At 40.7% G+C, this 19,410-nt stretch overlaps 1 long non-coding RNA gene and 1 pseudogene across 1 annotated transcript in view; one reads left to right on the top strand and one right to left on the bottom strand.

The window, feature by feature from the left end:
- The window catches only part of LOC103787448 (uncharacterized), a 265,763-nt gene that overhangs the window by 169,841 nt on the left and 76,512 nt on the right, over positions 1 to 19,410 (top strand). The window lies entirely within an intron of this gene.
- LOC100405908 (actin-related protein 2/3 complex subunit 3 pseudogene) lies at positions 9,660 to 10,429 on the bottom strand (annotated as a pseudogene).

Here is a 19,410-nt window from a genome sequence, read left to right as displayed (position 1 = left end):
AATAATCTCTGAAATCACTAGGAGTTTTCCTTTATTATTGTATGGGCTCCCTGGTAAAAGGGCTCAGGTCTCTTTGGGGGAGGGGTGGGAAGAACAGTGACCACATGTACTTGTGATGTTGTCAGGACTCCAACCACCTCTTCATTCAAAGGGCTATGAGTTCCTGAGCTGATTCAAATGCAGAAATTGGGTAAGACTCTCTATTTGATGCTAAAACCAGACCTTTGTTTATCCATCCTGAACTTTTCTATTACACAGATCTAATAGGACATTTGTAAACTATCCATGAATTTTGTGTCCAGAGACTTTACTATCCCCTAACAAGTAGCAAAGATCCCTGTTGGTTGAAGCATGTTCTTCCCACTGTGGCCCAGCTGCCTAATATTTGGTCCTCACCCATCTTATAACTGACAGTTGGATGCTGCTATTTGACATCTAGAAAGACCACGTCAGTGGTAGCATCTTCCACTCACAACACCAGCCTAAAGAAAGCCAGCTACAGAGATTTGTATAGATGTTGACACTCCTCTCCCATATGCAGTTAGCTACATCCTGGCAGAAGCCATGTCTTCCAGGTTCACTGGGAGACAGGATTAGTGGACAGTTCACAGTCCAGTCTTCTACATTCTTATCTCTCTAGGACTTTGGTATCTTTCCTGCTCATTAGACTGGGGAATTTCTGGCATATCGATTTCTCTTAGAGAAGGCCACCACTGAGTTCAGTTTCCTTCTGTCAAAAGAGCAAGTTGCTAGAGGCACTTCAGGTGGTCAAGCTAACTCATTTAACCTAGACTACCTTTAAAGAGCATGCCTAGGGAAATATTTAGCCTAATCCAAAACTGTGTCCAGCCCTCACTAGCCCAACTCCCTCAGAATCTGTAAATCGCTATTTGGGGCTTATGCTGGGCCCTCTTGGCCAGTGCAGGTTCTCAGGTCTAATTTGGTAGGACAAGACACTGGCACAAGTAAGGCAAAGCAACTTTATTACTCACATGTAGGCACAAGGATAAACACAAGCCTCGGGTCCTCGGTGAGCCAGCCTTTCAGTGCTAAGGAAAGCGGTTCCATGCAGATGGAATCTCATCTGCCTGTGTTCCGTGTTCCACTGCAGCTGAGGGACCCTGAGTACTTCGTTCTGGGTTTTATACCCTAGGCGCCACTCAGATTGCTAAGCCTAAGTACTGCAGAACATCCTAGTCTGGTAAGAAGGAAGATGCAGTCTGGGATGTTCTGGGTGTTTCCTCCATATCTCGGGATGTTGCATTGCAAGCAAGAGGGTAAAGAGCTGGGACAGCCAAGGCCATCCCAGGACCTGTCCCCCTGAAGGCAGTACTAAAGCTTTCTCGGTTACATAGACTTAATGGGACCTTAGAGAACCATCCGTTATGTATTTTTTTCCCCTAAGGACTTTACTATCCTTTAAAAATATGTGTGAAACATACATCTTTTAAAGTTTCTGTTAATGGGCAGTTCTTACAAATTGTTGGTGTGTAAACCTTTTCCTAGATACAGTTTGTTCTTTGCATCCCAGGGCCCTCAAATCTCTGCATCTAGTTACAGGTTAGGGACAATTTTGGGGAGGGGTGGGAAAAAGGCCTGGAGGACCTTTTAAGAGGTTAATGCTATGAATGGAGCCATTAAGAGGTCTTTAAGCAAGGCGGGAAGAGGATCATCAGATTGGGAAGGAGGGATGTTTCCCATTATTCAGGGAGCCTCAGGTCTTTGAGTGTTAGGAGTATAAGGCCCTCAGATCTTTGGTTCCAATTCCCATATTCTAGATTATAGTCATTCCTCTTTGATACCTTAATATCCACCGATTAAATCAGGCAATACTGTGAATTCCTCTCACTCTGAATTTTGGCAGCCCTCAGACTCAAACCTTGACTTTGATTTTTGGCTATAGCAGCCCTCTGTCTGCTCTAAAGATAAGTGATTCTTTCAGCACAGTCGTAGAAATCAAGGAAAGTCCCTGGTTTTCTGACCATGCCTTGGGCTAACAAATAAAGACTTGTTTTCTTTCTTTAAGCTCTTCAGCTCAGATGCAGCCAGCTTACCTTATCATCTTTACATTCCATTTATTTGAAGGCTTCTTGACAGCAGCCATTTCTAGAATCAATTACTACACCCAATGGGGTTCTAAGTTGCAAAGGGCAGGACTCACGAGCTAGTTCAAGCAGTAAACTACTTTATTAAATCATATGAGAGGCTCCTGGAGGTTGCAGATGGGCCAGGGAGCAGCTTGAACAATGTCATAGACAGCTTGCTCCAGGGGAAATATGACAGGTGCGGCCAAGCACTGTGTCATGGCCTGCGCCATGATGCTGGGGGAGCGGGTGCCGCCACTGGGACCTCTTACTGTTATGTCTCAGCCAAGACCCACTAGCATCCCTGAAATGCTTTGAGGGCATCACTGTTTTCTGAGCTGGAGTCACCAGTGGGTGCACTGGATTGGCAGAGCTTATGTCACATGCCTGTACCCTACTCTCAACGAGGCTAGGAGAGCAAGGTGTTCCTTTGACTGGATGAGGGCACAAGGTGAGGAATTCTGCAAACTTTAGATAGGGATCTGAAAGGTATTATGAATACTTTACAAATATGAAGGCAGCTGTGGACTTTAACCAATGCCCACGGCAAAGAGCCAGCTCCAAATGTTACCTGCCCCAAATGCCATCTCCTATTGACCAATCTAAATTGGCTCACACCCAGGATACCCTCCATGCCTAGTCACATCTTTTAAGGCATATATCATATTTTGCAACTATCTTGCTGATGTATTTATTTGCTCTTTTTCTGTCTCTCACCTAATTAAAATGTAAAGCTCTAGAAGAGTTTAGCACAGTTCCTGGCAGATGGTTGGTATTCTGTAAATATTTGTTGAATTAATGTAACTATAAAATAAGATGTTTCTGAGTAATGATTGCAATGCTGGTTTTCAAACTGTCAGATACTTTTTTCCCAAGGTGCTGCTGAATGGCCACCCAGGGGGCGGATCCCCATCTGGGGCTGGTCTCTGATCTGACCCTGCCCCTACATCAGCCCAAGAAGTTTAATTTCTTCATTGTCAGTGAAACGATAAACATTAGGGTTTTAAAAATTACTTATTTAACAATATTTTTTTTTGAAACAGAGTTTTACTCCTGTTGCCCAGGTTGGAGTGCAATGGCACGATCTTCGCTTACCACAACCTCTGCCTCCCAGGTTCAAGCGATTCTTCTGCCTCAGACTCCCCAGTAGCTGGGATTACAGGCAGATGCTACCATACCTGGATAATTTTGTATTTTTAGTAGAGACAGGGTTTCTCCATGTTGGTTAGGCTGGACTCAAACTCCCAACCTCAGGTGATCTGCCTGCCTCAGCCTCCCAAAGAGCTGGGATTATAGGCATGAGCCACCATGCCTGGTCCACCATGCCTGATTTTTTTTTGACACCACAAATTGTAAAATATTTCCTCCCTGGGTTAAGTCATTTTTATAGGAATGCTTGGTTTGCTGCAATGAAGTGATATAGGTGGCCCTAATAATTTTGTATTCCTGAAATCTTTACGCTGAGTTGGAAACCTACTGGGTTTTTTGTCTGTTCAGAACTCTACAAGAACTTGCCATTCCATGGAATACCAACATTCCCCCAGCACTCAGAGCCCCCGACAACTTGCTGTCCCCCTTTCTTTCCATCTTTGTTTTCTTTCTGTCCTGCACACTGAGGTCACATGTCAATCCATGTGTGATGAATGCACTCTCAGAATGCCAGAACTGAAAAGAACTCCAAAAGCAATCGTGTCAGACCTCTTGTTTTAAAACAGGAAAATGCTAAACCCAGAGTGGTTAGCTGATAGTAACGTAGTACACACTAAATATTTCATGGACTGAGTAAATTTCCCAAGATCATACTTCTACATAGTGGAATAGTTGAACTTTAAAAGCATTTTTATCCAGTGTTTAAGTTTTTGTTGTGGTCCTATTAAGAGATAACATTTACTGAGGACTAAGTGCCAGGTATATATAGGAACACATAGAATCCTTGCAATATCCTTATGGAGAAGGTTACTATTGTTATCCCACTTCACAGTTGAGAAAACTGAAGCACAGTAAGACTTAGGTAATTTAATCATAGCTGCATAGTGAATAAGTGCCAGAGTGGGGATTTGAACTCCAGAGCCTGTGCGCATAATGACCGGGTGATACTGCCTACTGTGGGCTGAACTATCTTTCCTCAAAATTTGTGTGTTAATGATCTAACCCCCAGGAACTCATAATGTGATTAAGTTGAACTTTGACAGGATCTTTAGAGAGCTAATGACAGTAAAATTAGGTCACTGGGATGGGCCCTAATCCAATAGGACTGGTGTCTTATAAGGAGAAGAGATTAGGACACAGGCATGCACAAAGGGAAGACCAAGTGAGGACGCAGGGAGAAGGTGGCCATGCACAAGCCAAGGAGACAGGCTTAGGAGAAACCTATCCTGCCGACACCTTGATCTCAGACGTCCAGCCTCCAGAACAGTGAGAACATAAATTTCTGTTATTTAAACCAGGGGGTCCCCAATCCCCAGACCATGGACCTGTATTGCTCTGTAGCCTGTTAGGTGAGTGACTGCCGATCAGCAAGGGTTATGGCCTGAGCTCCGTCTGCTGTCAGATCAGCAGCAGCATTAGATTCTCCCGGAAGCACAAACCCTACTGTGAACTGTGTGTGTGAGGGATCTAGGTTGCATGCTCTTTATGAGAATCTAACTAATGGTTGATGATCCAAGGTGGAACAGTTTCATCTTGAAACCGTCATTCCCCTGCTACACCGCCCCCACACCCCGCCATCTGTGGAAAAATCATCTTCCATGAAACCCGTCGCTGGTGTCAAAAAGGTTGGGTGGGGCTGCTGGTTTAAACCACTCAGCCTATGACACTTTGTCACAGCAGCCTGGGAAAACTGAGACACTGACTGCCCTCACATGGATACTGACCCCACATCCCCCAAAGCCTTGGCATCTTCTTTCATGTCATTCCATCTCCAATGTTGTTTGTCCCACTTTTTACCTCCCTTCTTTCATTCCTCCCCCATGTCCCTATTGTATCTGAACCACCTTAGTTACTGTCTCCTCCATGAAGGTTTTAAAAACCAACCCCTAAAATATGCAATTGCTGTATTCGTGTCCTTCCTAAACCTTCTCTGACTCTCTATGGTGGGCTTAGTACATTCTGCCTTGATTTATGATAAATCTGTGCAACTGCTTTATACCTCTGTACTAGATAATGAGTTATCGAAAGACAATGGCTAGGAGGAATTTGTCTTTGTTCAGTTCAAGTTATATTTACAAGGTCCCTGCTGGATGCACCCAGCACTATGCCAGGGGTCAGAGTACAAGGCTAAGGCATGGTCTGTGTCCTGAGGCACTCACTGTCTAGTAAAGGAAGCTTTACGTTCTTGTCAATACCCATACTACCTCATATTTTTTATTATCTAATATGGCTTGGTTGCATTTAATTGAAAATTGATTTATCCCAAAGAAGATAAATTAAATATGTAAATGAGAGAAGATTGTTTTATAAAATAGCACCAGCCTCTGAGGCAAGAGATCTTTATTCCTGGCTGATAAGCTGGGTGTGGCCATCCAGGGAAGGTTGCCACAGCCACCCCAGGTAACTCCTTGGCAAGTAACTCCCCTGAAGCCTGGGATATCACTGTCAGACTAACATAAAATCCAGAGGTCTCCTTGAAATGACTGTGTAGCAGAGGTTTTCATTAGACAAACTTGGGTCTGAAGATTTATGCAATGACCAAGCAAGCTGGAGACTCATATTTCAGAGCACGAAGCCCCTGCCTTGTGGCAGGCAGCTGAGGCTGGATCAATGCATGTGTCTGATCATCTCAGACTCCGGAAGACCCAGCCTTCCTCATTGATGCCACCTCAAGATGAATCTGTGGCAATTATGAAAGACTAATTTCATCATATCTACTCAGAAGTCACCTGTCTCTGGTACCCAGGTATAGGGTGGCGTGGGACAAGTGAAGGAATGGAAAGAGCTCCTGTGTGCTTCATATTTGACCTTGCTTGTGGTTTTGTTACAAAAGCCTGGACATTGTGAGTCAATAATGAAATTATTCCATCCTTGCTAGGGAGAGTATTCGATTCCCAATTATTTCATGAGAGCTATATAATGTTTTATTAATGACTCCAATCTAGCCTAACATCATTCCAGATCAGGTTAAAAGCATTGTTGAAATTGCTGCAAACTGAAAATGCAAGGTAGGCATGGCCAACAAAGTTCCAAATGTTCTACATGCTTGGACCTTGAAGTGAGAGTAGTGGGAAGGAAGGATAAAGAGAAGTGGAGGAAGAGAAGGCAGGGAAGAGGGAAGGGGAAGTAGAGGAGGAGGCCTGGTTGGGTGTGGTGGTATCATGCCTGTAATCCCAGCACTTTGGGAGGCTGGGATAGGAGGATCACTTGAGCTCAAGAGTTTGAGACCAGCCTGGGCAATGTAAGAAGACTATGTCTACAAAAAATAAATTAGTCAGATGTGGTGGCACACACCTATGGTCCCAGCTACTCAGGAGGCTGAGGCAGGAGGATCCCTTGAGCCTAGGAGGTCAAGGCTGCAATAAGCCACGATTACACCACTGCACTCCAGCCTGGGAAACAGAGTGAGATCCCTTCTTAAAAAAAAAAAAAGAGAGGCTGGATCATTCTCACTTAAGGAGATTCTCCTGCCCCTTTTCAGAATCTTCACACTGAAGGTTAGATCTCTCTCTTCTATTTATAACCTCTCTGTATCGGGACTTTTAACTGGCTTTTGAAGATGGTCCTTCACTTACATCCACTTCACAGAGTCGTGACTCCATTTATAGATTCCAAGTAGAGAAGCTGATGAGAAATTTGGGATGAACTTCAGAGAGGGAGGAGGGCTGCCCTGTCTGCTGAGGAGAAACAGAAGCAGTGGATGAGCAGGTGGTAGAGGGAATGTCAACTTTGTTCTGAGAAGATTATGCACGTAATAACACCCTGCAGGGAACACGGAATTTGGGTGATGTATTTTTAAAGCACATTAACCATTACACACACAATGAAACAAATGGGTAGATGCAAACGGTAATCTCAAGACAGGTTAATCCAGTTGTGGCCTCAGTCATCAAACCTAAAACTTTCTGTTGTTTTCATGAAAGCAACCGATAATTAGGGACTCTCCATTACAGAAATACTTGCTCAAAAGAGGCAGAATGAAATCATTGTTAAACCTTACATTTTGAAGTTATATTGATGCTTTTTTTTTTTTTTACAAAGAAGCTGATGAAAGTGGGGTACTCCCCACGCCACCCTAAACCAGTATTTTTCTTGTTCCCTTTGGCATTGGCCTGTGTCCTTAGTCTAACACGATCAGGGTCTTCACAGGCTTTGGGCTCGTTAACTTTTTACTCTCAGAATCCTGTAGCTGATCCTCAGGAGGTGTGTGTTGTCTGCCTCAGGCAAGCTCAGAGCTTCTGCAGACACTTTGTAAGACAACCTGGCAGCCTTTTCCCATTAGCAGCAGGGCCTGGGTTCACACCTGCCACCTCCGTGACTGATTTTATATCCCCTTTCCGACGTGTTCTGTCTTTTCTTCAGAGAACAGGAATCTCGCATGATCTTGGCTTCTCTAATGACGTTATTCCATAGGCAGGCAGCCCTGAGTGACTATAAATGTGTACCTCAGTTGCCTATACATTGAAGTCATTTCTGTGCACCTTAAAGAATGGAAAGAGACAGGAGAAATAATCCAGTCCCATGGTTGTCAATGTCCTAGTCAGTTCAAGCTACTATAACAAAATACTTAAAACTGAGTGGTTTCAATAGCAAACTTATTTTTCACAGTTCTCAAAACTGAGAAGTCCAAGGTCAAGGTGTCTAGGGATTCAGTGTCTGGTAAGGGTTCTCTTCCTGGTTTGCAAATGGCCACCTTCTTGTTTAAATTTCATATGGCAGAGAGAAAGGAAGAGAACTCTCATGTTTCTTCTTAGAACACTGATAACAGGCTCTATCCTGTGACTTAACTGTCTCCCAAAGGCCCCACCTCCAGATACTATCACATTGGGGATTAGGGCTTCAACATACGAATTTGGGGGGAGGGGTGGAGCACAAACATCCAACATTCAGCCTATAGGACTCAATAAAGAAAAACTGCCCCCTTGCCCAGAATGTGTGTTGGAAATTTGTGGAGACCTTTTTGGTTATCATGGAGATTGGGGGTAGCACCAGCACTTACTGGGGACCTTCAACATGCTGCAATATACAACCCAGGGAAGCTTTCTCCCAGGCTAAGAGAAAACTACATACTCTACAACTGTTTTTAAATGGTCTACTGGACCTTCTTAGGAATTTTTATAATTATCCAAGCCTTGATTCTAGTTAGCCTAAAGATAAAATATATTTTATGGATACGTGTGAATGAATTTGTCAGTTACAGAAATTGAGCGAGGAAAGTACTAAGCTTTCTTTTCAACTTCCTTGGATGCCGCAGTATGCATTGATCTGTGTAGCTGCTATATTCACAGAGGTTCTGTGGATAGTTTCCCGGGCTATGCTATTGTATCATCCATCGCAGTTGGGTCTGAACATTTACACATGAAAATAACATTTTATAATTAATTATAAATTATATTTTTATATTATGGTTGGGACACTTAATTTTTAAAAATTATGTCTGGGCAACAGTTACATTATTTATAAATTTCATTGAAAAGGGGCATTGCAAAATGTGTATTAATAAAGGATACAACAGTTCAGATTTCATTTATGAATGTTTCAGCATTTATTTAACTAGTCTTTGATTGATGCACACGGGCTATTTCTAGTTTTAATTTTACAAATAATGTTGCAGTGAAGAACTTTATAGATACCATTTCATATGTTCGCAGTGTTTGAATTTTATTAGTTAATAATATTAACAATCCAGGAAATTTTTCACATCGAGGTTTGGGTTTCTGCTTTCTGGTAACAGTGAAATTCTAGTAATCCTGGAGCTTTCATTTCTTCCTGTTAATGTCTGGGACTGAGAAGGAGCCGCCCGCTTTTGACAAGCTGTGTTAGTCGGCTCAGGCTGCTGTAACAAAATATCACACGCTGGGTGGCTTCAACAACAGAAATTTATTTCTCACAGTTTTGGAGTCTAGAAATTCCAAGTCAAGGTTCTGGCAAGGTAGGTTTTATTCTGAAGCCTCTTATCTTGGCTTGTAGGTGGCCATCACCTTGCTGTGTTCTCATATGACCTCTCCTTTGTGCCCTCTCAAAGATAGAAAGGGAGACAGAGAGAGAGACCGAGAGAGAATGAGTTATCTAGTGTCTTGTTTTATAAGGTTACAATCTTATCAGAGTAAGGCCTCACTTTTATGAACTCGTTTAACCTATCTCCAAATACAGTCACATTGGGAGTTAGGGCTTCAATATATGGATTTGGAATGGGAGGAACACAATGTATTCTGTAGCACAAGGCACGTCCCCGCCAGTTGCTGCAGCGTCCATCGCTCCTTATTGTCTTCTTAACACTGACTACAATCAGTTCCCATTCATTGTAACACGTGGGCTGCTGTATTTCTTTTTTTGTTAGCAATTTCTTTATTATTACTTATTCTTATTAAGCGCCAGCTTAATACTGCAGAAAATTTCATATCACCCTTGATAACCCATTTTCTTTTCTCCTACCCAAATTCTCGATCAAGAGTTTTTCAAGTAAAGACATGCTCTTCTTCCTTCTGTATCAAACTTTATGAAATAAAAGCAAGAGATTGTGTATATCTTGCCAGAAAATGCTGCCCAAGGATCTGGAGAGGGTGGCTGCCTGAGCTCCCTTCACTGTCCAGGTCCTGAAAGACTCTTGTTCGTGAACTGTCTCTTCATGAAGCAAGTCCATCACTTGCTGGGTTTATCATTCTGAGGGTCAAAAACTTTCTCATGAAGTCTCAGTCCAGTCTCTTGCCTTAGCTGTTGTAAATAGGCTCTCATCACTTCATCTTCCTGTTTGTTTGCAGGTTTGGCATAAATTGCATTAAGTGGAAAACCAGACTCTCCAGGAATGGGAAAATTAGTGATTCCCAGTGTATACATTTCTTTCTCACCTTGGCTTTTGGATTGCACTTTTTGAGATCCTTCAGACACTCAGAAATGTAAATAGTTATATATATCAAGGTCCTATCAGCTTCATTCCTAATTTCATGGTTCTTGAAGAAGACATTGGCCTTGAAGTAATAGATGGCTTCATCCACAATATCTGTATCTTTTGTCTCTCTGGGGGCAGGTCCTTTGAATTGACTTCTGATAGGTAACAGTGCCATGTTTCCAATGAGTTTAGTGTCAGGATCCATGAGAGAAGAGTGGTAAGCCGGCATCTTGGCAGCGCCCGGGTTTCAACCCAGAGGAGCAGGATCGAGTTAGGGCGGTGTGCTCCCGGTCTGGCAGCCGGTTCGGGCTGCTGTATTTCTTATAACAAAAACCAGAGGCAGGCCAAGGGCGGTGGCTCAAGTCTGTAATCCCAACACTTTGGGAGGCCAAGGTGGGAGAATTGCTGGAGTCCAGGGGTTCGAGAACAGCATCTCAAAAAAAAAATTAACAAATAAAAAGAAGAAATTATGTCACTATTATGTCTATGGCTCTATCAAAAAGTTAGAAAATTCAAGAGAACCTATAATAGCCACGAGTTTCAAACAGAATGCGGGATACATATTTAGTGGAAGTAAATATTTTATGAGTATATTCAAACAGAATGTGATTTTTGTCAAAGAATAAGACTTCAGGTGCCATTGTGAAACAAGCCAGCAGAAAAGCACAGACTTACTCTGAATCATATAATTATATAATTGGGTCATCTGCTTGGCCCTGTATACATCTGAGTTTGTGACCTCTGCATGATTCTATTTTGACTTCTAAAATATCTGCCTCCATTTATGTTGCGTTGCCTTTCTTAACATATCATGGAAATTACAAATGTTGAGAAAAAACCAACAGAACAGATACTCCCCAGCCTCAGACTCGGCAGCAAAATTCTAGCATGGATTTATTGGTTTTTGTTGTTGTTGTTTTCAATTTTTGCTTTTGTTTTAAGACAGAGTCGCACTCGATTGCCCAGGCTGGAATGCAGGGTCATAATCTCAAATCACTGCAACCTCCCCCTCCCAGGTTCAAGGGATTCTCGTGCCTCAGCTTCCCAAGTAGATGGGATTACAGGCGTTCACCGCCCCACCCAGCTAATTTTTGTATTGTTAGAAGAGACAGGATTTCACCATGTTGGCCAGGTTGTTTCCCAGGAGTTGGCCAAACTCCTGACCTCAAGTGATCTGCTCACCTTGGCTTCCCAAAGTGCTGGGATTACAGGTGTGAGCCACCATGTCCTGCCTTTCCTTTCCATCCTTTTCTTTTCTTCTTTCTTTCTTTCTTTCTTTCTTTCTTTCTTTCTTTCTTTCTTTCTTTCTTTCTTTCTTTCTCTTTCTTTCTTTCTTTCTTCTCTTAGAAATTTCTTTAAGTCTGTGGAACTGTCAATCTTTGAGAAATGGATTGCTATGTTCTCTTTCCCTATGTACTGCAGACATCATTTAATTGGTTTTCCGGTCTCATAAGTACTCTGCCATGTGAAGGATGGAAGCCATGTCCCTGTGCTGCTGCAGACTCAAGCTGAGCTGGCTGAGCTACTTGCCTTGTTCAACTCTTCAGCTCAGAAGGAAGCCAGGTTATTTGTGTTTGTTCATTTCCTCTCCCAAACATGAGCTTACTGCTTGCTGCAGTACAACAGGCTATGAATTCAAAATAGGATAGAGCTGTCCAGTGGGTTACACTTCAAACGAATGTTCAGTCTTGCCCATGGCCTCAGATTATCTAAGCCACAAAATGGGGGAAGGGAGCAGCACACAGAGGAAAACAGGTTCCTGTAGAATTTCCAGATTTTCTTGAGCTTAATGGGGTCAGACATTCTAAGGCAAATAATCTTTCTAGAGGCAAATCAACCCTCTTTTCAAGGTAAATAAAAGCGATGCTTGTTGCAGTCTAGGCAAATGCCATAAGCAACAGTTTCAAAGCCAAAACAAGGTGAACTAACATGTTTCCCATTTTCCAAGTCCTAGATTTCTTTTTTATTCTCTGCATGTGGGACACAACAAATAACCCTCCTTTGTTGAAGTTGATCTGCAACTTCAACTTTAGTGAAGCTTGCCTTTTGTTCTGAAGGAAAAAGTTTTCCCCTTACTGGTGTCATTTTGATGTTGTAACAATCACAGTGCCACACCCCTGAGAACATTTGCCAGAAGTCTGAAAGAAAAAGGCCAGGGAAGAAATTACTGCATGTTGGCTGACATTGCAAGGCATAGTGACTACTGTTTCTTGCAGTGTTTATGAAGCCTGAAGGAAATAGGGCCATCATCTCAAAGTGGGACAATTATTGAACATTTATATATAGTTTATCAAATGCTTTATATACTTTTATCCCATTTAATCCTCCAACAGTTTAATAAAAATGGAGGCCATGAGAGATAAGTAATTATTCTAACTTTCCAGAGCTGCAGGTGGCAGAGCTGAAATTCTGAGTCCAGTCTCTTTGTTCATTCGTTCATTCCATTGCATTCAACAAAAGTCGAGTTCGTAATGTTTGTCTAACTGCAAAGCTTGTGCTCTTTACCCTGAGGTCTTATGATTCCTTTAAAAAGTCAAACTATGTCAGAAATAATATTTTAGAAGGCTGTTCTTGTGTCAGAGAAGTGAGAGCTGGTGGAGTCATCGGGGCCAAAAGTCATCAACTATGAAGCAATCTTGACAGGTCAGGCTAGGAGAATCCTTTAACCCAGACTCTCAGCCCATCCGTGGGGAGTGGTAGATCATCTGTATGAATACATATCACTCTTATACATACCATGGGGTAATGCCTGTTTGTCCTGTAGGGTCCTTTCGCCCACTTATAGATGACAAGAGAGAAGGCAAGGCTAGCAAAGAGAAAGATGCTAATAAACTTGATTCAGGTTGCTGCCGGATGTTGTTTGGATCTATTTTGGTTTTCTTTAAGCTGTCATCTACTTCAGTGGGCCGAAACAGTGAAGAGAAATTCAACATAAAATAAGAAATGGGTGAAAACTTGTGGTTCTTATCATAAGAACCAAAAGGACATTTTTAAAGTAATAAGATAGCGCTTACACTGGCCTTAAACCTGTTTATTTTCTTTAGCAACAAGAAAACAAAGAGACTTAGAGTACAAGAAATTCTTTCTTTATTCGTGTGTTGCCATCTAAATACTCCATACACGTAGATATTTCTTTGTATTTTTTATGAATGACTTTTAAGATTTCCTTCAAGAAGATTAGGTTAAAATTAATCCTCTGTCAATAAGTGAAAGCAGATGATCTTACAGAAGAAAATCTATCTGATGGAATATTAGGCTGACAGACACATTTTAATATCACAACTACGAAAGATAAATTCTTTTCCTTGCTTGGTATGGAAACAATGGAAGCCATAAAGTATCTGGATTCTTTTTGCATTACAGGAGTAATGAGAAAATGGACAAAAATCTCTCTCCTCTGTGGCAGTACAGCCTGGATTCTGAACATCAGGCATGTGCCCGCCAGGCAGAAAGCACAGGAGACTTGACTTGACTGCTGAGATAATTCATTTTTTATTTCTGGCAAGTCTTATGTTTAAACATGAGGCCCAACCACACTGTTTCAGACAACATACCAAATGGCATGTCCAATATTTCAATTAAAAAAAATAAAAGCAGTTCTCAGTAATCACTGCCCTTTTTTTTTTTTTGAGACAGGGTCTCACTGTGTCACTGAGGCTGAAGTGTCATCTTGAACTCCTGGGTTCAAGTGATCCTCTCACCTCATCCTCCTGAGTAGCTGGGACTATAGGCACCTGCCAGCATGTCTGGCTAATTCTTTAATTTTTTGTCTTGCTATGTTGCTCTGGCTGGTCTTGAATTCCTGACCTCTACAGATCGTTGCACCTCAGCCTCCTGAAATGCGGGGATTACAGCTATGAGACAGTGTGCCCAGCCCGTCGCTCACTTTGTTATCCTTGGTGTAACACAAAAGAAGGTGGAACAGAATCCCCCTCCCAGAAAAGGCGATAGTTCCCATTTCTTCATATTTGAATTTCCTGCCTTACCTTGGAAGAGGAACAGATGGCAAGGATGAAAGGAAAAGGTGATTAGAAGATAAATTAATTTGAAAATACAAAAAGAAAAGTAAAATATTCATCTTCCAGTTGATGCAGCCACCGGGAAAGGCTGATGAAACAGCAGGTCGAGCCTTGGGGTTTCCATTCTTAGACCTCAGTGAACAGGCAGAGCTGTGGGCAGCCAGAGCTCTGCCCACTAAAGGGCATCTGCTCTATCACTTTGCAAGCTTTAGCACAGAGCAATGTTAACTCAGGGCCTCCTGGGGAGTCTCAGGAAGGGTTGGAAATGTCTGAGATCAACTAAAAAAAAAAAATCACCTTCCAGAGTTAACTACAATTTTCCATGTTGGTTCTTTCCCATAGCCTCTTGCTTTTGCAGAGTTCTTTGCATTTTTAATAGATTTTTAAGATCACTTCCATTTTTGTGATTGTTTCAAAATTAACATGCATGAGTTATAGAGTATAAAAAACAGAGAAACAAATGAAAACAATTCACTTTTCAACCCACAGAAGAAATGCCCACAGTTAATGTTTGCAGGTGGTATTAATTTTTTTCATACTGTATATTGAGTGCCATTTTGGACAGAAAGAAACTGAGGTTTAAAAATTTCAGGCTTGAAAATGAACAAGGTTGGTATAGGAGATGGGGCAAAGCAAAAACCAAAACAAACTGGCTGATTTTTTCTTCTTTCTCTCAACATTCAATACAAGACTGCTCTGTGACTAGATGCGTGTGGTTTTCTCCACATATGGAACAATTAATTCTCCAGCAGACTCCAGGCTCGACGTCCTAACATGTAACTCAATTCTGACACTATCTATGCAGAGATAGTGTTGGATCCCACAGGTTAAGGCTTTTACAGCATCAATGCAGTTTTCACGTTTCCTATTAAATAGTTCATCCTTTCTCCCACTTACCTGAATTTCCAGAAAAATTGTATAATAAATCTTGATTTATACATGCATCTATTTCTAGATGTTCTAACCTGGCCCATTGAGCAGTCTTTATTTCTGTGTTAATATACAGAAAATCTTTATTATTTGCCAACGTAACCCTTAATATTTTCTTTTTTCTTTCTTTCTTTCTTTTTTTTTTTTTTTGAGGTAGAGTCTTACTCAGTCTGTTGCCCAGGCTGGAGTGCAGTGGCACAATCTCGGCTCATGGCAACCTCTGCTTCTCAGGTTCAAGTGATTCTCCTGCCTCAGCCTTCAGAATAGCTGGGACTACAGGCATGTGTCACCATGCCCAGCTAATTTTTGCATTTTTAGTAGAGGCACGGTTTCACCATATTGGCCAGGCTGGTCTTGAGCTCCTGACCTCAAGTGATCCACCTGCCTCAACCTTCCAAATTGCTGGGATTGTAGGTGTGAGCCGCCATGCCCAGCCAACGCTTAATATTTTCTTGAGATTATTATCTTCTTCCAACGCATGTGGCCAGTGATGTACGCTGTCCTCCACTAGCACATTGGGACAGTTGGGCCTACATGAGCCAGTTGGCACTTCCTACACCTTAAGTCTCAGAAAACGTTTCTAGAATTGTCATGTGACCCAAACTGGGCCTCGGGAGTTTTCAGCTGAAGCACATGAGGAAGATTGCCCTGGTTTTTGCAATCTGTGTACTGGAGGGAAATGATACCTTTCCAGCCATATGGAGGAAGCCCATCTGCAAAGAAGGGAGGAAATGAGAACCCAGAGCAGGGGGGCTAAGCCAAATAAAAGAAGCAAAATACCAAGGCTACATGGAGTCGGATTCAGTCTAGATTCTGTCATCTGGTTTTTCTAGTTATGGGAATCAATGAATTCCCTTATTTTTGGATGAGACTAGTTTGAGTTTCTGCCTTAGCTGGCAACATCTGTCTAAGTGTTTCATACACAATAAGGTGCCATACAAATTTGAGGTAGTGGTAACATCTGAGAAAAATAATCATTTCTTCTAATATTAGTCATCCCAAAACTCTTAGTCCAAGTTTCTTCATATAGTGTAAGCCACAATTTAAACTCTACCTATATTATAGAAGTATTTTATAGATAAATGAAAAATATATGTGAAATCTAAAAACTGAAGAGATGAAAGTATTATTTTAATCATGGGCATATTTATTTTCCTTAACTTTGCCCATCTTATTTGAGAGAAATTACTTTCATGTCTTTATCTATGCTACAGCCTCCTAAAAGGCTCATTATGGTTTCAAAGGTAAGTTATCATTAGATTTCTATAAGGTCAACACTATTTGGAAATATTGGGAAAGCAGCTGATTTGTATTATCTGTTTCTGTTCATGTAAAATTCTCCACAAGAAGAAAGGCGATTTTATTTTTCACTAAAAGCTGCCTAGTCCACGCATAATTGATGGAGAAATGTCTCAGATAAATGGTACCTGCAGCTGTTACAGCAAACCAGATGATAAAACAAAATCTCCATATACACCAAGGTGTCTAAATGTTCAATGCATTCATTCCCAAAGTAGCTTTTACAGTGGTTCAAAACCCCCATTTTTTTTTTTTGAGACAGAGTCTCACTCTGTCATGCACGTTGGAGTGCAGTGGTGTGATCTCAGCTCACTGCAAACTTTGCCTCCTGGGTTCAAGTGATCCCTTTAGCCTCCTGAGTAGCTGGGTCTACAGGCATGCGCCCTCATGCTTATCTAATTTTTTGTGGAGATGGAGTCTTCCAGGATAAGCCCCATATTTCTTAAAGAACAGCACAAATAATGAGAAATGATTGTTAAATTATTTAATTCCCCGCACTGTAAAATAATTGATGTGTATAAGAATTTCTGTTAGTTGATTGAAGCATGCAGAAAAATGATGTTTCTTTGTGTATAGTTTGTTTTAACACCATTAGATACACTGGTTCTGCTTTATTCTCTTGAAAAAGATTTTTGTTTGAGTCATAACATCTTGCCGAAGAACACCATGATATTTTAATGTAACAGGAATTAATTAATCTTTAAAACTCTAAAATTAATTCCGTCCTTCCTGAGGAAAAACAAATGGAAATGGTCAGGATTCCCACAATGAAACACACAGGAATCCCAGCCCGAGCTTTGCCTCTGGTTTTATCTGCTTAATTGGTTGGTTGTTTGTCTTAATTCTGAGATTATATATTCTTATGCATAATCTCTTTAAAACCTCAAGACCATATTCCAGGGGAGAAAATAAGGTTTATGTTATAAACCTTATTTATGGAGAAAACCAGTTTCTGTGTTATCTCTGCTGTGGTTGGTCGTTAAGGAGATGTAATTAGTCAATATCTTTGGCCTGCTGTATTCATATTGAACAAAGGTTTTTCAGAACAACTGTTGTATGTCTAGTACCTTGTTTTCACTCATTTTATCTTAATTTTGACAACAACCTTATGAAATGAGTATTTCCTTTTAAGTGAAGAAACTTAAGGTTTAGAGCGATTTGTCCGAATAGCCAGTACTGAGATAACATCATTTGTTCAAGCTGAGCAACAAAGAGAGTCAGAATTTCAACTCAGGTCTTTCCAATCTATGTCGTGTGCATTTTTGACCCTCTTCCCTCTGCGAGCTAAACCTCTAATAATTGAAAGTATCATGGATGATACATCTAATTTTGAGATTTGGTAAATCTCAAAAGAGTATATACTATCTAAAGCCATGTATATGAGAAATCCAAATGTAGACAAAACTAAGACATATAGATCGAACACAGGCAGTGGTTGACACTTGCACAATGAATCCTCAGCAGTGTACACTAGACTGAAAGAAATACGAGGGAATTTTTTTATGGGGGATGGAAGTTTTTTTTTTATGGGGGATGGAAGTATTCTATATCTTGTTACTTGGATACACACAATTGTCAAAACTATGAATGACTCTACACCTAAAACCTGTACTTTTCATTGTGTATTAATCACATCTCAATTTTTTTTTTAAAAAAAGAAAGAATATTCTACTTAAATGACCTAAAATGCAGTTTCAGGTACCTCTACTCTGGTAGTCTTCAAAGTTGATATATAGAAATTTCTACTTTGAAATAGAAAACAAAAAAATAATACTTTTAATGTCAACAATGTCTTTTACTACAAACTTGGTCATAATCACTGACTTAGATTTAGTGAGAAGATTCAGGAGAAATTTGGGCTATGAGGCACAATCACCAGGAATTCTTACATCAAGATTCTAAGTAATAATTGTATTAATGTTATTAAGCATTAACTGAACATTTTCTGAGCACCAGAAGTTAAATGCTTCACTGCCTCTTCTCACTTCATCCACACATCAATTTAATGAGGCAAGTAACATTATAATCATTACCCTCTGAAAGATAAACTCTCCAAGACTTAGAGAAGTCAGATGGCACATCCAAGATCCCGAAAGTAGGTGTTGGGCTGGAACCTTGCCAAAGAGAATCTGACTCTTAGCTCTATTTTGTATACTACTTAATATTGCTTTCAATGACAGCGCTAATGAAAAATTCAAGGGAATGAAGAAAAATGTTGAATGGTTAGCATTAACTTTTGCCTTTTTCTGCTCTTGTAGTTTCTAGGTATTCTGCATTAAGTATGGGTTACTTTTTTAGGTAATAAACTAGTCTAAAATGATAGCTAATAGAATTTAAGTGTGGGGTTGAACCTCAAAATATTTTGAAAGTTAAAAAATGAACTCACATATTGACAATGTAAATATTCTGTTTCAGTACTGTGGACTAAAACTGCATTTTTGCATTTCTCTGTGGCATCAGAAAGCTTATTATAAGTACATAGCACAAACGTATTATTATTCTGGCTTGAAGAAAAATGTCCAATGGTACCCCTATCTTGTAAAATTAAAAAATGAAGGAAGAAGCCACATTATGATGACCCTGCCTATGTGACATTTCACCTTAGGACTGATGTGTTGTGTTTGAAATCTGATTAAATCTGATTAACAGGTGTAGTGATAGCTTACAGTGATTTAAGGAATGATCCTCACGGAGGAAATTGATAACTCTACAATGCAAATCTTTATACTAATGGGTTAAGATGAAATACTGTGAGGTTTCCTCAGCACTTGCTATGCTCAGAATTTAGATAAGGGAGAAAGTAAGTCGACATCTATAGCTGATGTCAATTCCAGCTATCGTGGCCCCTGACATGATGGTTTTTTTTTTTTGCAAAAGTGTAAGGTTATTCTCTAGATTTACAAATCTACAAATTATCAAAATGTTATGGATTTTAAAGCTAAATTACAGCCACCAGCCCACATTGTTCTTCCCTTTTGTCCCATCCACCTGTCCACTGAATTCTCACTTTCAAGTCAATCTAATCCACTCAAGTTTTGGG

Source organism: Callithrix jacchus, chromosome 13 (assembly GCF_049354715.1).
Source record: "Callithrix jacchus isolate 240 chromosome 13, calJac240_pri, whole genome shotgun sequence".
Taxonomy (NCBI): domain Eukaryota; kingdom Metazoa; phylum Chordata; class Mammalia; order Primates; family Cebidae; genus Callithrix; species Callithrix jacchus.
This window is presented reverse-complemented; position numbering and strand designations above follow the sequence as displayed.